The sequence below is a fragment of the Lutra lutra genome, chromosome 3 (genome assembly GCF_902655055.1).
Source record: "Lutra lutra chromosome 3, mLutLut1.2, whole genome shotgun sequence".
NCBI lineage: Eukaryota > Metazoa > Chordata > Mammalia > Carnivora > Mustelidae > Lutra > Lutra lutra.
This window is the reverse complement of record NC_062280.1, coordinates 192,808,938-192,828,081: the sequence shown is the minus strand read 5'-3', so window position 1 is coordinate 192,828,081 and position 19,144 is coordinate 192,808,938. Positions and strand designations below refer to the sequence as shown.

Genomic DNA, 19,144 nt, shown 5'->3' with positions numbered 1-19,144 from the left:
GGAATTCAGCAAGACTCAGCAAAAATTACCCAAATTAGGATGACGGTGATTTTTTACACAGTAATGAGAACATTTTCTAACAGGCAAGTTTAAGAGAGAAGGCACTCACACTGTTCCAGGGGCTAATGGAAAAGTGACATTGATATTGATAACAGATTAAGGAATTCAATTTTGTTTCTTCCTAAAACTACACAATTCTGATGTATTTTTGCAGTCTATGTCCTTAGAAATTTTCTAGGATATTAATAGTCAAAACGTTTTATAAATGACAAGCTTGACTTTATTTTTTTTTTCAATCCAGTATATTAGCCAATTCATCAAAAATATACATAAAAGACAGCCTTCCCAACTGCATGGAAGCCACATAGCTGTGTGGTTGCTGTAAAATGTCAAGCTCAGCCAAAATTCAAAGAATTAATTCTCAATTTTCTTTGCCACAGTTACTTACACACTTCTCATCTTTTTAAAATATACCAACCCCTTTACATCGTGTAAAAAATAAAATTAAATTAAAAATGGTCCTCACGGGATTTCCTCTAGACACATGGATTCTTTTTGCTGCATTAGAATTTGTTCAGGATTATGGAATGAGTCAGCTCTGTAGTGAATGCTTTGCATTGCCTATCTCATTTAATCTTTTCAACAACCCTAGGAGAGAATGACCATCATCATCTCCGTTCCTCTACTATCAATTAGAAAAGTCAAATAATTTTTCCAAGTTCAAAAAGTTAATGTAAGGCAGAATAATGATTTTAACTACAGTCTTTGCATTCAAAAGTCCCAGTAAAACTCTAATTCCCCACCTAAATTTCATGAATACTTCATCTACCTCTGTAAAGCACTTACTTTCTACTTTATATTAGAAATACTTGGGTGGCTTAGTTGGTTAAGCATCTGCCTTCAGCTTAGGTCATAATCCTGGGTCCTAAGACTGGGTTTTTAGATCATGCTCCTTGCTCAGCAGGGAGCCTGCTTCTCCCTCTCTGCCTGCCACTCCCACTGCTTGTGTACATTCTCTCTCTCTCTCTCTAACAAATACATAAATTAAATCTTTTTAAAAAGGAAGGAAAGGGGCGCCTGGGTGGCTCAGTGGGTTAAGCCGCTGCCTTCGGCTCAGGTCATGATCTCGGGGTCCTGGGATGGAGCCCCGCATCAGGCTCTCTGCTCAGCAGGGAGCCTGCTTCCTCCTCTCTCTCTGCCTGCCTCTCTGCCTGTTTGTGATCTCTCTCTGTCAAATAAATAAATAAAATATTTAAAAATAAAAAAAAAATAAAAATAAAAAGGAAGGAAAGAAATACTTATGGGATGCCCGAGTGGTTCAGTTGGTTAAGTGTCAAACTCTTGATCTTGGGGTGTTGAGTTCAAGCCCTGTGTTGGGCTTTTGAAAGAAAAAAGAAAGAAAGACGAAAAAAAAAAAGAGACTTATATACATATATTTCCCCTGTTAGCTCCCTGTGGGTGGAGTACATGCCTGATATTTTCTGGCGATAGGGGTTTATATAACAGCAACTAAATATCTACCATAATCTTCTATCACCAGCAAAATCATCATGGACAGTGTTTGAAATCTTTTTACATACCTTGGATTATGCTAAGTGTTTTGATTCATTTCAAAACTGAATCCTCAAATTAATCAAAAGTAATGTGAACACCAATAGTATTTTTTTTTTTTTTGGATGGGGCAACAGACTTTGAGAGGATTCTTTCCAAGTTAATAAGACAAACACATGAATAAATCAACCAATATTAAATACATCAAATAGGGTTATCTAAAAGGGGCGCCTGGGTGGCTCAGTCAGTTCAACATCTGCCTTTGGCTCGGGTCATGATCCTAGGGTCTTGGGATCGAGCCCTGCATTGGGCTCCTGGCTCAACGGAGAGCCTGTTTCTCCCTCTCCCTCTGCCTGCTGTTCTACCTATTTGTGTTTTTTCTCTATCTCTCCATCAGATAAATAAATAAAATCTTAAATATATATATATATGTGTGTGTGTGTATTATATATATATAAAATACATAACTATATGTACATACATAACTATATGTATTTTATATATATATATGGAGAGAGAAAGAGAGAGAGGGAGAATATCTAATATATGGCAGGTGCTTTTCTAGCTGCTAAACAATACAGCAGAACTTGATTCCAGTGGTGGGGAGGCAAAAATGAACATTTGACTCTGTTGATACTTGCTGTAGCAGGAAATAGGAGGGAAGGAGCCAACAGAGCTGTTTGTTTTCGTGAGAATTTTATGTTACAATTTTATAGAGGGTGGTTGGGGAGCAAAAAAATGAGAAGATAACTTTGAGGAAAAACATGAAGGTTTTAACTATTCCAGACTGATAGAAAAACAGATGCACAGTCCGTGAGGCAGGGGCAGGCCTGATTTATTTAAGAAGAGCAAAGTGGTCACTATGACCTTGTCAGGAAGGAGCAAGGGGAAGAGTTAAGAGCTATGAAATCAGAGATGAACAACAGGGTTCTCTTTGGTTTTGTAAGTCTTTAAGGCCTTGAGTTTTTACTGGGAGATGTATGGAAGCCATTGGAGGGTTTTGAGCAGATGATTGTCACAGCCAGACTTCTGTTTTTTAGAAGATCATTCTGGCTACATGTTTGAGGTAGACTTTAAGATGTAAGTGCCGAAGAAGAGGGACCAATTAGAGCACGGTTGTAATAATCCCACCTAAGGATGAGGCTAGCACAGACTAGGGACAAGGAGTACTAATGTTAAAGTAGTTATAATGTGGGTATTCTGCTTTGAAACATTGCCAAGGTAAAGTTCAAAGGATTTGCTGACAAATTAGAGAGGGGTATAAAAAAGGGAGGACCCATGGATAATAACAACCAGTTTCTGGCCTAAGCAACTAGAAGGATGAAGTAGGGTGGGGAAGGGAGGAAGGCCCAAAGTTGCACTGTTAGATAAGAAGACATGGTGAATAGTGATATGAGTCAGAAAATCCCAGTCTGGACAGAAAATCAGGGACCCTTCACTGGACGGATCACTTACATCCCTAGGACTGGATGAGCTCACCGAAAGGATGAGTGTACATAGCAGGGAGGAATCTGAGCACAGTGTACTGAAACACACCCAAAGTTAGAGATAAGAAATCAGGAAGCATCCGCAGAGGAGCCAGAGGAAGAGAGATGGTTGTGGAGGAGGGAAACGAGCCGGGATGTGTTTCTGGAACGAGTTCCAAAAAGGAGAAAGAGATGACAGAGTCAGACGCTGAGGACAGAAAGGGCAAGACCTGCACAGAGCAGGGACACGGGATCGTGCCCTGGTGCCGTCCCTGGAGACCCATAGCCCATCCTCCACGGAGTGAACAAGATCTGAATAGTCAAAGGCCACTGGAGGGAAGTGTCTCAGCTCCCTGGGGCCTTGGATTCTCTCCCAATTACTACAACCACCAAAATTGCTGACTTGGAGGAAAGATCAATCTTTCTAATGGCAGATTTTTTATTCTCTATTGAAGGAGTGCATCCAGTTGCAATAATTAGGCCTTTTTTTTTATTATTATTAGATGTTTATTTTGGTGTTTATGTGAGTGTGTGCATGCGTGTGTGTTTTCATTTCCAGCCCAGAGCTTCTTTGATCCCGGGAAAGAGAATACTCGGCATTCCATCCAGATGAATACTGGAAGTGGAGTGAAAACCTGGGGTTGCATATAGCTCTCTTCCCAGCACACATTTGCACCCAATAACACCCCATCAACACACCACCTCTTACTTATTTATCAGATCATTTCACTTTCACTTACGGAGAGCAGTGAAAAGAAGCATGTCCGGCTGTCCCTATGGCCACAAGTGTACCATTAGTTTGGTCACCCCGTTTGTTACCATCTGCTGGTTAGTAGTTTTACTGTTTTTAGGGCTTCTTCCTGCCAGTTTTTGCATATCTATAAAGTTCACATAAATTCTTCTTTTCTGAATAACAAAGGAGAAAAGTAATGTGGATTCAGATGTAGCTTGGGAATAATATGATTTCCTTATTTAATACACCAGCCCTCTCCAGCATTTTAAATAGAGGCAATTTTTCAATGAAAACACAATTTTCTAATACCTTTGTTCTACTTAGAGTAGGCTGAGACAGTATTCCTGCGAAGTATACAAACTTCTATATTTTCATCCTCTTAAGAACTTTCTGGCTTCATTTTTCTTCCCCTAGCAGGAATTACTTTGCTTGCAGTGTTCAGATGTTGCTAAAATATTTTATTTACTTTTTTTTACAAATAATGACTTTAGTGCATGAGTGAGTCATACATTAAACTTAATCATCGGGCCTCAGAAAATGGACAAGAATTGAAAAACACACACAACGGGAATGATGGGACCTGACTAATTTTGAAGAGGGAGCTCAGTGCAGGTGTCTTCCTGGAGTTAACGGCAGTCCTCCCGGGAGCCAGAGTGCACTGCAACTTACAATGCGTTTCTACTCACAAGACAGTTCTTGTAAAGTGAAATCACCCCATGCGCAGCTCAGTACTTACGCTAAAATATAGTTGGATGTTTATAATCACCTACATGTCGAGATAGTGTATGTTGTGTTTGATGCTGGTGTAGGCAGTTTAATTGGCCTCCGTAGAATTTAAGCTAGCAGTGGAGGAGAAAAGCAAACATAGGGCTTAGCAGCAGTATTCATCTGGATGGAATGCCGAGTATTCTCTTTCCTGGGATCAAAGAAGCTCTGGGCTGGAAATGAAAACACACACGCATGCACACACTCACATAAACACCAAAATAAACATCTAATAATAATAAAAAAAAAGGCCTAATTATTGAAACTGGATGCACTCCTTCAATAGAGAACAAAAAATCTGCCATTAGAAAGATTGATCTTTCCTCCAAGTCAGCAATTTTGGTGGTTGTAGTAATTTTGAGCTGTCTATTGGATATTCAGGTGGAAAAAAACATTTGAAGAAGCCAGACATGAGAATCTGCATGTAACAGTTGGAGATATACTTGCGGGGGGCCATTATGCTTTACTTAAAGCCATGGGTCTGAATGCAAGTTATCTATGCCAAGAGAAGAATAGAGAAGAGAAACTCAGCCCAATCCCCAAATTACTAAATATTTAGAAGTCAACTAAAATAGATGGACAGCAACAACTAGAAGGAAGGAAAACCAGGATGATGTGGTGTCATGAAACCCGGTCAGTGTCTGTTGGTGGATCAACTCTAGTGTGTCTATTGTGGTACCTGCACCTGGGAGGTATCCCACTGTTGGTATGGTGATAGATTAAACAGTTCAAATAAGAAACAAGAAAAAATAAAAAATAAAAAAATAAGAAACAAGAAAGAACTGTTGGTTTTGAGGGAGCATTGAACGAGCCCATAGGTTGTTAACCCGTGTTAGAAAATTCAATCTCCCCACTAATAGAGCTCAAATATACATAGGTTTATCTCTTTTCATATAGAAGCATTATTAAGTTTTATTGCTTTTATTTCAAACACTATCTTGAATCTGTCCACCTTCTCTAACTTACAACCAACCACTGTCCTATACTAAGCCAGCACCTCACCTGTACTATTGTAGGGTCCATTCAGCCAGGTCCCTGTTTTTCCTGTTGACTCCATAATCTAGTCTTCACATAAGTAGCTAGGAAGATCATATTTAAAAAGAATAATCATGGTGCACCTGGGTAGCTCAGGCAGTTAAGTGTCTGCCTTTGGCTCAGGTCATGATCTTGGGATTCTGGGATGGACCCCGTCTCAGGTGGCCTGCTCCATGGGAAGTCTGCTTCTCCTTCTCCCTCTGCCCCTCCCCCTCCTCATTCCCTCTCTCTCTCTCTTTCTCTCTCTCTGTCTCTCAAAGAAGTAAATAAAACCTTAAAAGAAAGAGAGAGAGAGAGTAATCGTGTTATTCCCTTGATCATGACCCTTCAATTGCTCTCTGTTGTTTTTTAAAATTAGATCAAAACACCTCACTGTGGCTTACCAAAGCCCGGAGATCTGACCCCTCCGAGACTCCCCTTCCAGTACCCACCCACTCTCTACCTCATCCCAATAGCATCCCTTCAGGTTCTTGAGTATATCAAGGTCCCTTCTCCTCTCAGGGCAGCCAAGATGAGAAAGGTGAACAGTTCGGCCTCAAAGATTAAAACACACTTAAACTTGGTGTCGAACTTGAAGCTTATTTCCTTGTCTTGCGTGGAATAAGTCATCGCTTCCATTTGTTTCTGACACAACTGCTTCCTCAAAGTCAAAATCAAGGTTTTCTTGTTCCCTATTACCCCTTGGCACCTCCAAAAGCTTGGTAGGTGAATGAACAAATGAATAAATGAGGGAATCAATACCAAATGCATAAGCACCCGTCCCTCGGGATTTTCCCTACGTTAGGATGCAAGGTGAGCAACCATTTGTTCTCCTTCCCCCAAACACCTTCTCACTCAGTTAGGTAGTACTGAGTAAGAATCACTAGATCTGAGCTCTGCTGATCTAGCTACTAAACCTTAAACAGAAAGTTCCTCTCTCGAAGGCTTGAATCCTTAATTGTGAAATGAAGGATTTGGAATAGACTGGTGGTTTTCCAACTTCCTAAATGAAACAAAAATTTTGAAACAAAATTGTATAATGAGCTGTAATATGCGAATCATTTAAAAATGATGCTGCCTTGGTTGAAAGGGCTGGTGTTCTTGGAGTCCAGCCAATCAGTAAACTCCTCCGTCTCTGCCTTTGGGGAGCCCAGAGGCACCTCCATAGATGCTCTGAAAGCCCAGTTCAAAAGCCACTGGACTCAAAGTTTCTCAGGGCCCTGGTAGATTTAACATTTCATGAGTCCAACTCTGAAATAAACAACAGATGTTGCCAACTAAAGCCGAATGAAATGTATTCATGCACGCCTTTAAAAATTAAATGCAAGACTTTTCTCCCCCTTAAAAATCAAGCAAAATTCATTGCTTGGAATTCTGACAGAGTATACAAAGAGCCTTTTAAATGCTAAAGAACATTCATAAATGACTTTGTCACAAAGTGTTATAAGATTTTGCAAAATTGAGCTTATGTAGGTTTTTGCTGACTTGAAGTGTTATTGATTAGAAAATACCTTCTACCCTCGGGGCCATGCGTGCCTCAGAAGGTTTCAGATCCAGGAACTTAAGTCGGCTCACCTATGTACTGGAAAGGTCAACCCGCCATGGAAACCCATTAAAACACACGCGCACATTCACTCAGCTTGGAGGTTGAGAGTGGCAGATCCAATCTCACCCAGAGCCACATTGCAGCCTCCAGGAGGCTGATGTAATTCTCCTGTGATTCTGTGGTTTAAATGGAATTGATTATTTTAAAATATTAGATATGGCATAGCTTGCTTTTTCACATTGAATTAAGCTCTCCTGTACATGGAGCTACAAACTAAGAAGACAAATACATAGAGTTGTACACACTGCCTCCCTCTCATACATATGTATGTGCACACACCTGCACATGGGCACAGACACACAAAGAGGAGATAATATTAATAGCTTACATATGTGTGAGGCTTTACATTTATACAGTCCTTTAATATATAGCAGTTCATTCAGTCTCCCTAAGAATTCTGTAAGCTAGGTGTTGAAGAGCTTCTATGTATGAAAAAAATGCACTAAGTGATTTTCATAAACTTATCTTGTAATTGTTCTCATATTTCAGATGAAAAGATGGAGGCTCTGAAAATCCCAGTGGCTCATTCAGCATCACAACGTCGAAAGGGTGGATTTGCGAATGCAAACCAGGAAAATAGACTTTGAAGGCAAGGACATTCCTCTGTCACACAGGTTCAGCGAATCCCAAAACAGAATAAGGGTTTCTTCTGTATGAACGTTTGCTCTGTGAGAGCAGATTTTTGGTAGAACAATAGCTCTCACTTGCTTTTTTTTAATGCTAGAGCTTTGTTTTTACAAGTCCGTTGACATCCACTCTCCAGGATCTCTCCAGGTGTTGGATGGCACCATTTATGACAAACCAGGTCAAGTCAGCTGCCAACAGGGTGAGCAAAGGTTTGATGTATTGACCTTGACCTCATTCTTCCTGGTGCTAATCCAGAATGAGATGCTTCTGATCAGAGGAATAACATGGGGGCAATGTTTGCATCCTCCTCCAAAATCCCACCTTCCCAACAGAACAGTAGCCTCGATCTCTTGCTTTCTACTTCCTCTTGTGCAGTTGATATTATATTTTCCCCTCAATGTGATAAGATATATGATCTTCCTTGTCTCTTTAACTTACATCTGGCAAGATTAGCTGACTGGTCTTGGAGGAACAAGAGAGATGTGATGATTAGCTTTCGTGGTTTAGGAACTTTATACTTCTGGGTCTCATTAATAGGACATCAGCCAAGAAATTTCATTCACATATAGCTTAAGCCCGTTGTACAAAATCTCAAGAGCCTGCCACAGCCTGGAAGTCATAAAAATGATCCTGGATTAAACTGTTCTGTGAGGAAGGAATGAGAATCGCCCAAGATAAACTACCAGTCCTGTAACTGAATGGTACAAGGCTTCTAGGGAGGGAGGAAGATAAATGATTTCCTTGATTCCAAATCTCTCACTCTTGTAGGAAACCTATTCTCCAACTCTGAAGCCATGTTATTGGAGGAGCACCATCTGCCACTGGCTCAGTTCTACTGAAGAAAGAGTTCAATATAGTGGTGATGGATCCTCTCTGTGGTCCCATTCATCCTGGGGGAAAGTGTTCTGACCACTTCCTGTAGCAGTGTGACTCCCGCCTACAGCTATTGTTCTCTGTGGAAGGTGATTTTTCCTGGGAAAGAGTACAAGGGAGGGAATCCAAAGGCTTGGTGCCAGTCCTTCTTGTTGGCCCCCAAACTACCATGTAGCTTTTGAGACAGGTGACTTAAACTCTGGGGCTCAGTTCATCCAGAAAGTGGAGTTAAGGCAAGTCATCCACAGTTCTTCATACAAGATTTGGTGTGCACTGGCTGTAAATGTCTGCACTTTCTTAGAGAATATAATCTCCTTTTGAGTTTGATTCTTTTTGCTGAAGGAGAAGAATTGACACACTAATGACATATTTTGTGTTTTTGTTGTTCTTTCGTTTTTATTTCTTTTTTTAAATTAACATATAATGTATTATTTGCTTCAGGGGTATAAGTCTGTGAATCACCAGTCTTACACAATTCACAACACTCACCGTTGCACATAACCTCCCCAATGTCCTTAACCCAGCCACCCTATTCCTCCCCACCCCACCCCCAGCACTATCGACTTCTAAAGTGAATTTGAACCCTGCATCCACCACCCAGGCAAGGACTCGTAGCTATGCTGGGTACCACCCGGGACACTCTTTCTAGATGAATCTAACACCTTGTACAAATGTGAACTAACAGTACACACATTGCAGCTCTCCCCTCCATAGTAACTTTAACACCTGATATTTCTCAATCTAACTCATTTATGATCCCACCCAATTTCCAGTCATCACTTACATAAAGATCAACAAAATTCCTCTAGTAGGAAAAGGTGTAAAGAGAGAAGGAGAGGAGAAATGGAAGCCAAGGAGAGCAAGATTAAAGGCACCGTGATAACAGCAAAAACATCTCTAAGAAAGAAAATTACGATTCTTCTTTCTGCATTGGCCTGGAAACGAGCATACTTACTCATGGTAATGATGAGTGTATTTTCCATATCAAAACTTTTGGCACAAATAGTCTCACCAGGAACTTTTATGCCACTTCTGAGGGTGAAATATGGTATTGGAGATATAGTTTGAGTCCTGAAATATGAGTGTCTAGAATACATCAATAGATTTGAAGCCAAGAGCACAGAAGATTTAAACATGGCACTGTCTAGAAAATCCAAAGATATATGCTCACTGAAGTCATACTCTCAGCATAAAAGTAGGATTTTATATCAATGTAGTAGTGGGGAGAACTGACTGATAAACTTTGAGTACTCAATCTCTCCAGGGTCAGTTTCCATGACTGAAATTGAAGGGGATGTATTAGATAATCTCCAAGGTTCTTTCCTGAGCTAATATTCTATAATTCTATAATTTATTCTCTATGTGATAATGGTCTTCCATTAAAAGCATAGTGTGTATGCACACACACACAGACTCACATAAACATAGTCACTCACACACTCACAAGGGTAGCATTTGACTTCTACTGGCTTCTATTATGGCAAATACATACTGCTCTTTTTCCTCATATGTTGGTATTTCAATCAGAAACACATCTCCAGGTCTTTTCCTGGTGAAGTAAGAAGATGATGCCTAAATATTCAATAAGGAACAAGAATGGACAGTTAGCCCTCTGGGCTTTGGGTCATCACAATTCTCCAGCTTATGTGTTAGTGTGTAACTCCATGATGAAATGACAGCAGCCAGTCTCAGATCTCCCAGTTCCCAGAAGGTTAGTCAATGTCTGATTTCACTACCCCCTTACCACAGCATTAGAAAGATTAATGGCTTCATGTACTTGGACCATTAAATTAATATCCAACAGCCAAGTTGTTCTTCTCAAGTTCCTTAACTTCTCTAGCCTCAGTTTCTCTAAGTGTAAATGGGTATAATAATAGTATCTATCTCAAAAGACTGTGAGGAAAAAATAAAATAATGAATATAAAACACTGTACATGATACCAACTCTGTTTTCCAAAGCTATTAGAACAAGCCTAAAATTCCAAGAGTAACCTTTGTCTTCAGGAGCTATTGATATTTGCATCAATTTATCCAGACAATCAGCCACTGACTTCCTATCCTTGAATGCTCTGGATCTGCAGTTCAGTGCTATCCCACCAGTGACTGCAGAAACCAGCTGCAAGAGAAAAAGACAGAGACCTCATGTGTTGGAACCCAGGCTGACAATGACAAATTATTCTAGGCATCATAGTATTCTCATAGCTAGGAGTGATTTTTGTTTTTGCTAAGTGAACCAGTAATTCCTCTTCTTATAAACACAATAAACTTAACAGAGATGTAGACAGAGATATTTAATGTCATTTATTTTTAATAGTAAAAACCAGGATGCGGAAAGATTTCTAAGAATGTGATCTCAATTATATGTGCCAACTTTGTTAGGTTATGACATGCGGTTATTTGGTTGAACACTGGTTAAGATGTTGTTGGGAATGTATTTCTTAGATGTGATTAATTTTTAAATCTGTAGACTTTAAGCCAAGCAGATTACCATATCATACCATAACATAATAGGGTTGGGTCACATTCAACTGACTGAAGGCCTTAAGGGCAAAAAGCCAGTTTCCTGAAGAAGAAGTAATTTTGTCTCAAGCCTGCAACACAGAAATCCTACAGATTTCAGACTCAAGACAACACTATCTACTCTTCCTTGAACTTCCAGCCTGCTGGCCTGCTCTACAGATTTTGGACTTGCCACCCCCCACAATCATGAGTCAATTCCTTAAAGAAAACCCTCTGTCTCTCTCTCTCTTTCAATCATTCCCCATCCCATCTCTCAAAATGTGTAGAGGGATGGATGGATGGATGGATGGATGGATGGATGGATGGATGGATAAATAGATTGATTGTCTATCCATCTATCCTATTGGTTCTGTTTTTATGCAGAAACGTTACTAATAGAAAGAATGATCACAACTATAAGGTTAAGACACATGAAATTGTTGTCTTTGTAGCTCAAAAAATAATTGAATATTGGCAATTTCATATAGTTTGACCAATACACAAACATAGATATAAATTCTAAAATGAGAAAAAAATCAAGTAGTTGATCCTTTTATGAGATTATAAGTGGTTTTATTTTATTCATAGCTTTTAGTCTTTTAATCATTTAAAATTAATTCATAGTATTTTAAAATCAGGAAAGAAAGGTATTTAAACATTAGTCAACCCAAAGTCTCTTCTTCAGCAGTGCCATAAGGCTCAAAATAAGGTAAGCCATCGTACATCATTGAAGGTTTCCTTTTAAACATAACTACTGTATGGTAGCCATTTTATTTATTAGCACCTTAGCAAAACCTTTAACTTTCAGGAATGTGAGAGTATATGACACGTTATTAAATATTGATGAGTGAGGAAATGGTGAAATAATATCCTGAGCAAAATGTCTTGCCTTGGGGAAAGTTATGTTAGGAACGGTACTATAGTAGAATGCTCAAGAAAGGGATGTAGGGCCCCGGGGAGGAATTCCCAGGAGGCTGTTTAGAGAAGAGGAGGGGGAAAGAAGATCAGCTCCTGGAAGGAAGGTAAGGCTTTGAAATCACATCTGTTACATGTTGCTTTGAACCAGCCATGCTTTGGGGGCACATGGAGTGTGTTCCTGGTGAGGAGTTCTCAGGAAACAAAAGCAACAGACACTGGCTTCACTCAAACTCATTTGGTTTGGTTTGGTTTCATTTTCTAAGCAGAACAATCCCCAAGACCAATGTGTGGGAAAGACACATATTACTTTCAACAGAGCTCTTGAAAGTGAATACTTACAGCTATGTTTGCAAGGCATTAGTGTCATGTCAATAATAGAAAACATTTGCCTAGATTTCAAGAACGCCATAATTTCTCTAGGAGGACAAAACTATTTGGGGATTTTTCTTCTGAACAGAAACTTCTGTCCAAAGCAATGGCTGTCTGTTGTTTATGATAAGAACTCTGATTCTGGGTGATTATGGAAAATGACATGTTTGGGCTGGAGGAATCCTGTGTGAGGACTGCACAACTCCTGCTAACATCCGATCAGTGTCTCTCCCCAGCCCCCTTTCCGGTGCATGAAACCATCTAGTGAAAAGCACTCATATACTTGCCCTAGCTGGTGTGGACCGACCACACCCACAGCCCACCCTGGACTTGGCCATGGAACTTATTTCCACCAATGCGACAGTAACGAACTTGACCAAGCAGACGCACACACATTCTCTATCATGTGACCCTGGGATCATGACCGGAGCCAAAATCAAGAGTTGGCCCTTTAATGGACCAAGCCACACAGGTGCCCTCAGAGACTCCATTTTAAGGCAACAAAAAAGGGAGAATTAGACTGACCTGGCATCTTATTGGCAACAAAATAGGAACTGAGTAATCAGAACCAGTGGAATGTCAGAGCCTGGCCAAGAATGAAAAATGGGAGGATTTGATGCCAAGAACCGTGAGTATTAAAGTCAGGTGAACTTTCTTTCCTTGGCCTTTGTAGGTCTGAAGCAAGAGGAAAAATTATAGACACTGTGTTTCTTGTCCTGGACTTGAAAGAATAAATCGGTATGCCAGTTCAGTATTACTGGGATGATTTTTTTTACATTAAATAAAAATATTGATTTTAAATGATCCAATTTTTTTAAGCAAAATAATCTACAGAGGAATTAAAACATTTTCCAAATTGTATGTAACATGAAGTAGTAGTCCTTATACTGGTACTGTATAAGTCTGAAGAGCGCTAAACTAATTCTTCAGAAAATCCAGACTCTTGAAAACCTCTAATCAATGGGGGGGGGCTCTGTTTTGGCCTAAATTATTCCAGTTGACTATCTAAATTGATCAAATTCATGAACCAGCACTCAACTTTATAACTCATTCCCCTGCTTATGTACAAAATCCTCCTAGTGGTTACTCTAATTGCAGGCAATAAGCTCCCAAAACCAACTGTAGAGCCATGCAGTCAGATCTCCCTAATTTAATATGTGCAAGCCTTCCAAAACTGGAGCAAATTTAAATCGGAAGTTAAAGCATAGCTCCCGGTCGTCCTCGATTGCTAGACCAGTGGGTATGCGCATGCGCGGGCACCCACGCTTTCCTGCAATTTATTACCTGAGGTACATACCGTGTACCTTACAGAAGAATTCCCTGAAAACTATACATCGGATTCCTAATTAGCTTTCCTTAAAAACTGGGCGGTAGATTAATCTAATTACATGGCATACATTCGAATTTTAGTTTTCATTTGCTTCTGTTTGTTTTACTCCAAAGTCTCAAACACATTTGTCAGCTTTATCTGCTGAGGGCAGGTAGCGCTTGAGGCAATCACTCAATGTGAGACCTAAGAGAAGCCAAGCCGAAGCTTACTAATGTAGATGAGAGTAACAAAACCGGAGAAAGTGCCCTCCCTTCACAAGAAGAGATTTATTTGAAATTCCTTAGCATTCTTGAGGTCAATATTTTTCCTATGAAAGTATAGGAAGGCTCAAGGAAAATCTAACATGTCATGTTCTAAAATGGACAGCAGAGATTGCAAAGAATCATTTCTTCCTCAGTTGAAGTTCCTGTAAAAGACTAATTTTCCTTACCTTTCATGTAAGCAGACTGATTGTATGGTGGCCACATTTCAGAAAATATCAGAGGAGCCGTGTAAATTCAACTGTTAATTAAACATACTTCTTTGGTGACTCAACACTCCCATTAAAGACAGGTGGAATTAGGCTCTTCCATGGCTAGAGTCTCACTTTCAATCTGCCTTGCCCATTAAGAAGTCATACTTTTGATAAATTCCTGTGCTGCAGATGATCTTGACTCACATTGTTGCCCATATGTCCAAAGTCATGCCCTGGCCGGCTTCCTCCAGCTTGGACCTTCTCCATTTTTGTATGCTGGGATGCCCACCTGGAAATGGACTGAAAGAGCCACAACCTTGTTGTTCTTCATTTCTGATTGCCTACCTCTCACGTGCTATGCTTGGGCTTTTTTCTTTTCCCTTCCCCATTACTAACTCCTCTTTCACCACCAGCGTAGCATGATGCCTATATCATTTGGGGCTGTTCTAACTCTTCACAGCCACCAAAGCTATCAGAGTCTGGAACCTTAAACAAGATGTAGGTTGAAACAACTCCACACCGCCAAAATGTTTACAACGATGAAGTCAAGTTCAAGTAAGGTGAAGGAAAGCAAAAAAGACATCCCCAAATGATGGCAGGCTACCCAGAACACTCAGATGTTTATTATGGAAGAGAGTGTAGCAATACACCCCCTTTTTCTTAGAAACCATGGTACATGATACAATCTCTGGATGAATCCAGATACCCTACAATGGTCCTTTTTTTTTTTTAATATTTTATTAATTGAGATCACAAGTAGGCAGAGAGGCAGGCAGAGAGAGAGGGAGAAGCAGGCTTCCTGCTGAGCAGAGAGCCTGATGCAGAGCACAGACCCTGAGATCATGACCTGGGTCGAAGGCAGAGGCTTAACCCACTGAGCCACTCAGGCACCCCCCCACACAGCGGTCCTTAAACTAATCACACCCTGGAATGACTATTCATCCCTGGAGCTCCCTGAAGGCATCCACCATTACAGCCCAGCATTCTGCACAAACAGCACACAGTAGGACCTGAGTAAACATTTGTTTACTTAGTCCTTTCCTTTAGAAGACCCATCATCAGCTGACATATTCATGATTTTTCAGTTTGATAGATTTTTTTTTTTGGTGAGTTGTTTGGAAATAAAGTGTATTATTTTGTTTTTCTTATTAGAAAGGTAGTATGTATTCATGACAATACATTTGAAAAGTATAAACATTTAAAGGTACATCCCCGTGTTTTACTCACTTTTTCACTAATGTATCATCAACATCTTGCTACATCATTGGATATTCTTCTACAACATGGTTACTAGCTGTGTAGTATTCCATGATATGAAATGTCACTATTATTTTATTTAATGATCATTAGTTAGCAAGTAGAACAGTATATGGCTCAGAATAATGGCTTACTATGTATTTTTTGAATGAATAAATTAATTAAATAGACATTTAGTTTTTCTCCATTTTTCTCTCTTAAAAATAACACTGCCATGAACATGTTTGTGGTTAAACCCTTGGGCACATTCATAATTCATCCATTGGATGAATTCCTTAAAGTTAAAATGATGGTCAAAGAGTAAAAATTTGCTGGATTTTAATCCCATCATTCTAAAATTCTCTAGAGATGACTGAGGCCCCACACATAGAAACAATTTGCACTATTCAAAGGGGACAACTGTTTGCATCCTTAAGTTTAGTTTATGACTGAAAAAAAAAAAATCTAGCTTTCTTTCTTCTTGATCCACAAGAAGAATGTAGACCTGAGTGATTAAGGCATATTAGTTACAAGGACAGGGATCTATTCGTCATGAAATAAAATGGGTCAGGAAAAATATCCTTCAGTCTGATTCACCAGGGACCAAATAGGAGTAATTACAGGCTGTGCAGTACTGTCCAGCCACATAAATGACTAAACTGGATGCTGATGAATGTTTTGTGTCCCTCCAATTCGGCCATATGGCCATCGCTTCGTTTTAGCACTTGCCACAAAAGATTGGCTCCAATGGAATGTCAGTGTCATCTTATGATCCACAGGTTGTCAGGGACTGGAAAACATCACCTTCTTCATCTGCCTGCCTGCAGAAGGAACTACATTTAAATTTGCTGAGCAGGATGGATCCTGCTATAAAAAGGCTTTCCTGTAAGGAATTGGAAGGCAATATGCAAATCAGGTAACATAAATGCCCTAAATATTATTGAGGCATATTTGCAAACACGAAATTTAATTGCAAGTTTTTCTTTTCGTGTGGTACTCACATAATTCAAAAATAAAATCCTAAACACCTGGAAATGCCATTAGCAAAGTGTTTTACAATACCACTGAAAATCCCTGTTACCAACGAACTCAAGTTCAAGTGCATTTCTTGTATTTCTAAGGACTCTTTCAGTGACTATTAGAGCTGTTCCTTAAGACCATTGTTTTCTGAACGTCAACGTGACCCGTAAGATTATCCACTTCAACTAGACACGGTTTGTAAAAGGGGTTCTTTAACACACGTGCAAAATGGTCATTTTCAACTTATGTGATGCAGACTGTGCATTTAGGCCCAAGGTATCAAGAAGCAGAGGTAACAACACCTTCCCCACTTTTATCATGCTACTGGTTATTTTTTTTTCTCTATACAATGACTTGTTGACCTAGAACCTTATTTTTTTGAGTACAGAAAATCTTAACAACAAAAATAATGACTCTAAAATTACCAGATGTAATTATGAGAACTATTTGATCTTATCACGCAAGAGACACATCAAAGGGTGGCAGCCCAGGCTTCACAGAACAGGCTTCTGGGAACAATTATTTCTGTTGTTTAAAAGGGGACGAGGGTGGGAGGGAGCAGAGACTGAAAGACAGAATTATCTGTTTCTCTTTCATTTAGATATCATTCATAATTAGGTGTATGTATAGATAGTTTTAAATGTGCAAAACTTTATTTCTACTGGGGCATCCTATAATTTAATTAATAAATCAGTGGTAATAAATACAGTCTGATCACTAAAATATCCATGGCTCCAATAAAAATAACAGGGTGTTATTGAAATGGTACAAGATGGTAATTATAGCCTGCACATTCCATCTAGGGAAGAGCCACATTGTCAATGGAAATGTGACCTTTAATTCTTAAATCCTTGAAAATGCCTCTTTTGACCTATAAATGTGTCTTCAGACAACCCAGCTCAGGAGACAAGATGCAATAAAAGGCAAACAAGATTAATACTAGTTTCCAGATTGTTTTTCTATAAACTCAGAGAGGTCAGCCCCATTTTACCCGGGAGGAAACTGAACACAAAGCACCCAAACAGAGTGCCCAACGTGGTAGAGAAGAATTCAAACCTGGAATGTTGGCTTCCTAGCCACTGGGCAATAATATTAAAATCTGATTTGTCATATTTGATTAATAGTTTTCCATTAGCCAATTGCTAAGAGTGATTTCACTCTTACTAATGTTGCAGAGATTAAAACTGCCATCGTGACCTTGGGCAAGACATCTCAGCTCCCTGAGCTTGCATAACCTTATTTTTAAATGGAGCTTTTAGACATCTCTGTGTCAGGTCTACCAGATGATCTCAGAGATATTTTCCAGGTCTGGGGCTCTTCGATTTTTGTAATATGATTGATCAATTATTTGAATACTCATTTTACACAGTTGAATCATTGACTGTCTACATATTATTATTTCCATTTTCCCGAAATGTTAGGCCATGGTTTCAAATGACATAAAGTTTCAAAATTTACCATGACCTACTGTCAAACAAAGTATTAATATACCATATTATAAAGATGCCAGATTAAGCCGATATAATGAATTTGAGCCACTACAAACGGAATAACTACATTTAGGTAACCTAAAATACACCTCAGTGATTATAGATTCTGCCAGCAAGTGATTTGCTTCAAAGAGAAATCATGGAATTCCTAAAACATGACAAACTCTCCTTAAAATAGGATGGAAAGATTTATTTTCCCAGAATGTTCTTGTGAAATATTTTCTAATGAAGGGAATCATTGTATTCATCTGTTTTAAATGAATTGTTCTCCCACTAACATAGGTGAAACCAAAGACAAAATTGATATTTGTTTTTCAGAGCTGGAGCGCATGTCCTCAGTGCCTGCTCCCAGGGGTGGAAAAACAGGGAGAAGTTAGGTCCACTGTGCAGTGCATTCTCAAATACCCCACAGCACATAACTGACCGAGTCTAGAAACAGAATCCTGGAACATTTTCTTCTTTCTCAATAAATGCAATTACTATCAATAATATTTTTTCCCAGTTGCTTTTTAAGAATAGGTAACTCTTCTATGTACACTACCACTCCTCCCCCACCTCCCTACAAAAAGACATTTCATGATTCATGGGTTGCAAGTATGCAGTTTTGACACTAACAAAATATTTCACATTCCGAACAAACTTGTGAGTCAACTGAAGAGCTTAAGTTGTAGTAACATGGAATGGCCTTCCAGATCTTTCCGTGATGGCTTTCCTTTCACTCTGTACTGAGAAGGAATGTCATTTCATTGCTGCATTTCCCTGCCTTCCATTTCCCCTCTGATTCTGTGGAACTGGCCAGCAGGACAGGAAGCAAAGGGTCAGGAAAGAGGGAGATTAATCCTGCAGTCTCTCCCACATCAAGAACTTTGTGAATCTACTATAGATAAGAGACTAAGAGTTCAGGCTGCAGACCAGACTGACCTTGAGTCCTTGAGTCCTGGCTTTCTGCTGTACCCTTTCCTGACTGTGTGACCCTGTGCAAGATTTATAACCTCTCTAAACCTCAGGTCCCTTACTGGTTACAAAAAAAAAAAAAAAAAAAAAAAGAAAAGAAAAGAAAAGAAAAAGTAATTATAAAGCCCTCATGTGTTTGATGAAGAGATAAATTAAGATAGCTTATGTCAATGCTACCACAGTGTTGTGATAAAGTTGCTTAGGATTATAGACTGTCATGAGTGCTCCGGGTCACAGTG

At 39.4% G+C, this 19,144-nt stretch overlaps 1 long non-coding RNA gene across 1 annotated transcript; it reads left to right on the top strand.

Annotated features, from left to right (window-relative positions):
* The first annotated feature begins 12,892 nt into the window (after positions 1-12,892).
* On the top strand, positions 12,893-18,350 carry LOC125094967 (uncharacterized). The gene is made up of 3 exons (XR_007125751.1): positions 12,893-13,049; positions 16,221-16,357; positions 18,270-18,350. It is a non-coding gene; the product is annotated as an uncharacterized LOC125094967 (long non-coding RNA).
* The last annotated feature ends 794 nt before the right edge of the window (positions 18,351-19,144 follow it).